Source organism: Patagioenas fasciata, chromosome 8, assembly GCF_037038585.1.
Source record: "Patagioenas fasciata isolate bPatFas1 chromosome 8, bPatFas1.hap1, whole genome shotgun sequence".
Classification (NCBI taxonomy): Eukaryota; Metazoa; Chordata; class Aves; order Columbiformes; family Columbidae; genus Patagioenas; species Patagioenas fasciata.
This window is the reverse complement of record NC_092527.1, coordinates 42558675-42566221: the sequence shown is the minus strand read 5'-3', so window position 1 is coordinate 42566221 and position 7547 is coordinate 42558675. Positions and strand designations below refer to the sequence as shown.

Here is a 7547-nt window from a genome sequence, read left to right as displayed (position 1 = left end):
CGCAGCCGCCTCGCCCTGGGGAAAAGAGCAAAGCGCGTTAAGAGCCGCGCAGGGACCGGCCGCCGCCCCCCGCCCCGCCCGGCCGCCCCTGCCCATCCACCCGTGTGCGGCCGCCGGCGGTTTGCACGGCGGGTTGCACCGCGGTTGCACAGCGTTTCGCACAGCGTTTCGCACAGCGTTTCGCACAGCGTTTCGCACAGCGGGTTGCACAGAGGGTTTCACAGAGGGTTGCGGGGCGGGTTGCACCGCGGCCCCGCCGGGACGGGTCCCAGCGCCCAGCACCGGCCCCACCAGCCGCTCACCGCGCTCGGCAGCCCGGCCCGGGCTGCGGGGTCACCCCCGTGTCCGTGGGAGGGTCCCGTCCCGAGGGTGGCCCACGTGGAGTGATGAACGTCTCACACTGTCACATCTCGCCTGGCACTCGCTTCAGACATCGGCTTCCCACTCATCCCGGTAGGTGCGAGATGGGCTCGTTCCCACCGGCAATTAAGTGATGAGAAAATAAGAAAGTTAGTATTCAGCTCAGTAGGAGGTAAGTTGTTACATTACTGTGGGTTTGCAAGGATATCTTTTTGTTCACTATTTAATCGATTTTTTCAGGTAGAATTCAAAAAGTGGTTAAAAAAAATATTGCATTATAATAAAAAAATCAGTGAAGTTACAGTAACTAATCAAAGGCTTCCTTTATCCAACCTGGGACAAGAACCAAACCAATTTATCTAATTTGAAGGTTTAAAACAGATCTTTTTATTAAAAGTTTACAATAATTTATGTATTTTACAAATGAATAGAAAGTCTCTTGATATATATCATATGAATCACAATACAAAAATATGTGTAAAATTCTGTAATTGAGCCATCAAGCCCTATTTTAGGCCTGTCAATTACTGTTTCAGCACTGACCAAACGTTACGTATTTAGGATACGGTTGTCAGGATTATATTACAGAGCACAAGTCACGGCACGCTGGCCCTTGGGGAAAAAACCAAACATTTTCTCTGGTTTACATTTTGCATAAGTTTACAATAGTTCTTTTTTATAAAATGTACAATACGTAAGTACAGGGTTTAATACACATATTCACAATACAGTTTCCTGAGTCTAAACTAAATCCACGTAGGTGCCGGCGCACGCTGCCCATCGCGAGGTGGTGGCGTTGGGGACACGCGGGGACGTGCCGCGGGTCCACGCAGAGGGACTCCCGGGCGCGTGCCTCTTGGCGTCAGGAGTTTGTTCACAAGCTGTGTAAGGCACTCGCGGATACTCTGAAGGCTACAGATAGTACTAGAGCAGAACACTGTCCGGAACAGCCACAGTCCTCCGACAGAGTACAGGCCTGAGCCCCTCAGTGCGGCAGAGCCAGCTGCAGTTCCCATGGATTCCAGTTTAGACGTGCAGCGCCGCGGCAGCCGGACCGCGGCACGAGAGCCCCCGGGACCAGGCAGGAGCGTCGGCCGCCCCGGTGCTGCCCAGAGCCCCGTCCCGCAGCCGCACCCCGCTCCGGGGCTCGCGGGTGAAACGCAGCCGTCGCCACAGATCGGTAACGCACCCAGGGATACGCTTGGGTTGTCTGCCCCCGTCCTGCTGTTGTTTGGAGGAAATCTGGGGAACTTATGAGATGCTCACCGGTGAGAAGCCAGAGCGGTTTCAGCCCCTGGCTCACGCTGGCCACCTGAGGAGCAGGACGGGGGGGACCCTCCCCAGGCTGTGACCCCCCTTGCTCTGCTGCCTCACACTGGGACTCCAGGATGGGGCTGCAGGAAAAAGCTCCATCACAGAGACCCCGTGAGGGTAATGACCCCTCTGCGGTCCTGTGCCTTTGAGAACATGGTTTTAAAAGCTGCGCAAGAGCCAGCGGTAAGAAGAGAGCGAACGAGGCGTGACACGGCCCGTCCCGCGGTGAAGGGCGGCAGCGTCCCCAGAACGGCTCCGGCACGGCCAAGGACCCATCGCACCGAACCCCAGCGGGATCAAACACAAAGTGACTGGAAATTGAGCGAAAGCCCTGATGTTGGAATTAAGGAGAGCGTTTATGTAAATATGCTGTCTCTGCATTTACAAGAACCAGTTTTGAAAACATTCTTTGAGCCATTTTTTCTTTCTTTCCTATGTACATATCTTTTTACAGATAAATATTAACATATACATAAGCATAATCCCTTATTTACACATGTCCCTGTCCTGTACAGTTAGCTTTTCAACGAAGGAAACCAAACCAAACCCCTAACTAAGTCTAATTAATGGGTCAACGGAACTGAAATTGCAGACACACACACACAGTGTGCAAAAGCGCGGCTGAGCAAACAGCGATGGAATGGATCCAGGCCCCTTCCAAACACCCTCCCGGTCACTTGGCATTTAACAACCTTTTAAACATGAAATATAGAAGTAAAAATGTAGCTCATCAATGTATTCCCAACGTTAGTATCTGGCAGAATGCGAATCTGTTAAATTACTTTTACAATATAATCATTTGCTGATATCAGAATCCATAACCTTTGACTTAGAATGTCACGTTGCATCAGTACAAATAGAACGCATCTCTGAACAATTCATTTTCTTACGTTTTTGCAGTTTAGCTCCCTTTGCTGTTTACACTGTCCAGCTCAAACAGACGATTGATGTACGAGTGTCTGGAGAGTTTTCAGAATTACAGTGTGAAGGGATTTTCTTTGTAGCTTTATAAACTCAACACGAGCTTTGGAAGCGGTGCAGGTACCTATGGAATAAAATAAATATGAGGATTAACTACAACTGGGATTCTCTCTCTCCAACACGTGATTTTTAGTCCCAAGCACTACAACATTTCCGTTTCATGGGGTTTGCTAGATTGTGTAAATAGCTCACAACTAAGTGTTCCCGGGATGGGGACCCTGGGGACAGCGAGCGCGTGAGCAGCGACCGCAGCACCGAGACAACAGCACCGCTGCAGCCGGGCTGGGAGATAGCAACCAGGTGGTTTGTTTGGTAATTAGTACTATCCTCCTACCAGAAATTAAAGGAAAAAAGGCTGAGACAAATGTAGCTCAATTCTGAGCTGCCAGAGAGCCGGTAAAGCTGCTGCGTTCGGTGGCAGAACTTGTCCTCCGAGCAGAAACGATCCCCCCCCATTTCCACTCCAGTGGCCATCCCATGTGAATATACAGCCCCATGTGGATATATGGCTCTGTATGGATGTACAGCCCCACATGGGTACACAGCCCCATATGGATTAATGGCTCCGTATGGATATACTACCAGGAGAGCAATCGATGCCAAATCGCCTCCCCAGTGCCCTGGGGACAGGGCGGCACCGCTCCCGCGGGGAACATCACCCCAGGAATCTCAATAAGCGGTTCCTAAACAGACACGGAACTTGGAGAAGCCGCGAGTGAGTAACGCTGGGTGCTGCAGCTGTCGCTTTGTTCTCTGCCGGAGTGTGCGGCCCCGGCCAGCGCAGTCACAACGCGTTTGGGTGACGGCACACGGGGTGCGGGGCGCTCGCTGCGCAGCGGCCGCTGCCACCGCAAATGTCACCCGAACGCTGCCCGGGCACTGTGTGGGGGGCTGGCGTTTGCTTCTTTCTAAAGGAGCAGTTATTCTCTCATCATGCAATCTTCTGCCAAAGAGTTTGGTGGTGGTTTTTTTTTTTCAGAAAGCTGTGAAAATGAGTCAAAAAAAAAGGTTAATGGGCGGAACTTGAATATTTGTGCACTTGAACGTTCACTGCGTCTGGGAAACTGCAGCCTCGCTGAACCAGAACAATCCAGAACTGCAGTTCCTCAAAGATTACGGATTTTATACGGAAAAGGAACGAGCACCTTAGTTAACTTGTGATAACACACGGCCTCTCACCAAGGCTGCAGCAGAAGGCTATGTTATCTATATATCTACACGTTTCTTTATTCACAAATGGTACTAAGGGGATTTGCTGGGGGTTTGTCCAAACACGGCAGGCTGAGCGGTAAATCCCGTTCTGCCCGCTGCGGTGGGGTGTCGCTGGCCGGGGGGACCAGCCCGTTCGGTGACACAGCAGACGGGCCATCTGCCCTCGCACCGCCGGCACCACCGACCAGATGGCTGGAGACGCATCGGCGCTGGACCCGCACCGCTCGCCATCGCGGGGGAGAAGGTGGGAAATGTCCAGGGAATAACAAAAAGGCAGCTAAACCACCAAGGCAGGAATTCAACTCGCTAAGTCAATGTTTTACAGCATCTTGCTCTGCTTACGTTAGGCAGAGTTAATAAGCAGTTACAATGCGGGTGCAAGCTTAAGTTGGCTGAAAATGCGAATTACCATTTGATCGAGCACCCGAACAAGGTGCAGCGAAGGTGGAAGAAGGGACAACCTGGAGTTTTGCTTTTTTGCCCTTTTTTTCTTCCCCCCACCCCCACTTTTTTTTTTCCCTGGCGAGAAGAATGAAATCTCTGCTATTTGCAATGACATTACAGTGATTTACAGTAGCTAAAGATCCAGCTAATAACAGCTCCAGATCTTTCAATTCTGACGGCTGCAAAAACGTGCACCTTAATTTTCAGTTCTTTTTTGCTAATATCCGACTGTGCGAGCCAGACGAGAGCTTGAAGACACCAACACAGCCTCCCCACTCTCTTATTCTCTACTGAGCAAAAACGGGTCTCTGCAAACAGTTCAGAATGTTCCACAGAAGCGTCATCCTGCCCAAAGCTAAAAGTTGTTTGGGTTTTTTAAAAAAAAAAAAGTTTTTAAGGTTTTAAGTGGGGAAAGCTGGTTTGGTTACAAAATTCACCCTCCCTTTTGCCCAGTGTTCACCTGTGAGGGCACCAGGGCCGGGAGCCCCCGGTGCTCCAGCCCCGCTGCGGGTACCCCAGGAACATGTCCGTGGTGCACGTTGGTCCTGATCACACCAATCCGGAAAACTTCGGATTTTTTTCCCCCCCTTAAAATAGTCAAATATACAAACTGAAGGGAAGTTACCTGACATTATCCCTTTTGTTGATACTGAACATACACTACACAAAACAACTGTTCATGAGCATAAAAGCATTTCACTTTATAACTACTGATAGGGCTGACATCCAAAAGGCTGTTCCGGGGGCCCTGGGGACCCCTGAAGCTTGACAGCGTCTTCCTGGACTGGGGAGCCCAGAGCTGGTGCTGGATTGGGGATCTGGGCACCACCTCCCCAGCGAGGCGCAGGATGGGGGCTCAGACACCACCTCCCCAGCGAGGTGCAGGATGGGGGCTCAGACACCACCTCCCCAGCGAGGTGCAGGATGGGGGCTCAGACACCACCTCCCCAGCGAGGCACAGGATGGGGGCTCAGACATCACCTCCCCAGCAAGGTGTAGGATGGGGGCTCAGACACCACCTCCCCAGCGAGGCGCAGGATGGGGGCTCAGACACCACCTCCCCAGCGAGGCACAGGATGGGGGCTCAGACATCACCTCCCCAGCAAGGTGTAGGATGGGGGCTCAGACACCACCTCCCCAGCGAGGCGCAGGATGGGGGCTCAGACACCACCTCCCCAGCGAGGCGCAGGATGGGGGCTCAGACACCACCTCCCCAGCGAGGCGCAGGATGGGGGCTCAGACACCACCTCCCCAGCGAGGCGCAGGACGGGGGCTCAGACACCACCTCCTCAACGAGATGCAGGACAGGAGTTCAGACACCACCTCCCCAGCGAGGCGCAGGATGGGGGCTCAGACACCACCTCCTCAATGAGGTGCAGGATGGGGGTTCAGACACCACCTCTCCAGCAAGGCACATGATGGGGGCTCAGACACCACCTCCTCAATGAGGTGCAGGACGGGGGTTCAGACACCACCTCTCCAGCAAGACACATGATGGGGGCTCAGACACCACCTCTCCAGCGAGGCACATGATGGGGGCTCAGACACCACCCCCAGTCGCCGCCGGCAGCAGCGCTGACCCACATCCTCCAGCCGCCACCTCCCATCACCGCGGCTCCGCGAGACCGCGCTAACGAGGGTGACAACCAGCACGCTGAGTTCTGACCCTTTCTGTCCCCTTCCCTTCCCCGTTCTGTGCCACAAACAGCGCCCACGCGAGCGCAGAACGCCAGGGCTGCCACGCACGGCGCGGCTCACCCGTCTGCGATGGAGACAGAAACCCCACACGGATGCGCTAGGAACTGCTGCTGCCACCCCACAAGATAGCGTTGATCTCTTGAGGTTTAATAGCAGGGGTTTAAAAGCTGTTTCCTTCCATTGCAAATGATCTGTGATAAAATCTTTCTGAAACAAGTGGGTAGTCTCACACATGTAACTGTGCATAGAAGTCTATAGCATTTCTCTTGGTGATGGATTTTGAAGCAGCGTGTAACAGACAATGAGAAGAAGATTAATAAGTAAACCTATTTGGTGATGCCTATGCCATCCACAAAGCAGCACGTGACAGCGTGGCCTTGGTTCCTGTACTCCCACCAGAGCCGGTTACACTACATTTATCTAGTTTAATCATGCTTTGTTCTCGAATAATAGCTGATCCTGCACTAAAAACTATTTGTTTCACCCTTTAGAAACCTGGTTTACATTAAGTGCTGGTATCATCCCCCAATTATGTGCGGTATTTCAAATGGAAAATGGGTGCTCATGAGTGGATTTGTAATACATTTCCATGTACTTTCCATGTAATTGGTGAATGACAGAATACTTTTTAAAAAGACAAATCTATTAGAAAACAGTAATTATGGCAGAAAAATATGCTACAATAGCTTTAAAATATATTTCCATGTTGCATAAGTATAAATTGCTGTATAAAATATGAGATAATATCAGTAGTTGTTACATACCCCCCAAAAATTTGTTTTCCAGCTAAGGAAAATAATTTAAAATATTTTTCTTCTATATTTGCAATAATGTGGATTTTAAAGACTGCCTTAGCGCTTGACCCTTACAGAGATCTCTGTGATGTTTAAGCAGCAAGTTTATGGCTGGAATCCCCTATGCAGCATATAGTGTATGGCTGGAATCCCCTATGCAGCGTATAGCGTATGGCTGGAATCCCCTATGCAGCGTGTAGAGTATGGCTGGAATCCCCTATGCAGTGTATAGCGTATGGCTGGAATCCCCTATGCAGCGTATAGCGTATGGCTGGAATCCCCTATGCAGCGTATAGCGTATGGCTGGAATCCCCTATGCAGCGTGTAGAGTATGGTTGGAATCCCCTATGCAGCGTGTAGAGTATGGCTGGAATCCCCTATGCAGCGTATAGCGTATGGCTGGAATCCCCTATGCAGCGTATAGCGTATGGCTGGAATCCCCTATGCAGCGTGTAGAGTATGGCTGGAATCCCCTATGCAGCGTATAGCGTATGGCTGGAATCCCCTATGCAGCGTATAGCGTATGGCTGGAATCCCCTATGCAGCGTGTAGAGTATGGCTGGAATCCCCTATGCAGCGTGTAGAGTATGGCTGGAATCCCCTATGCAGCATATAGCGTATGGCTGGAATCCCCTATGCAGTGTATAGAGTATGGCTGGAATCCCCTATGCAGCGTGTAGAGTATGGCTGGAATCCCCTATGCAGCGTGTAGAGTATGGCTGGAATCCCCTATGCAGCATATAG

General features: G+C 51.3%; 1 long non-coding RNA gene across 1 annotated transcript; it reads right to left on the bottom strand.

Moving 5' to 3' along the window:
- Positions 1 to 723: 723 nt before the first annotated feature.
- Positions 724 to 3521, bottom strand: LOC139828582 (uncharacterized). The gene is made up of 2 exons (XR_011740368.1): positions 3238 to 3521; positions 724 to 2719 (listed from the first exon to the last, which is right to left on the bottom strand). It is a non-coding gene; the product is annotated as an uncharacterized lncRNA (long non-coding RNA).
- Positions 3522 to 7547: the final 4026 nt, after the last annotated feature.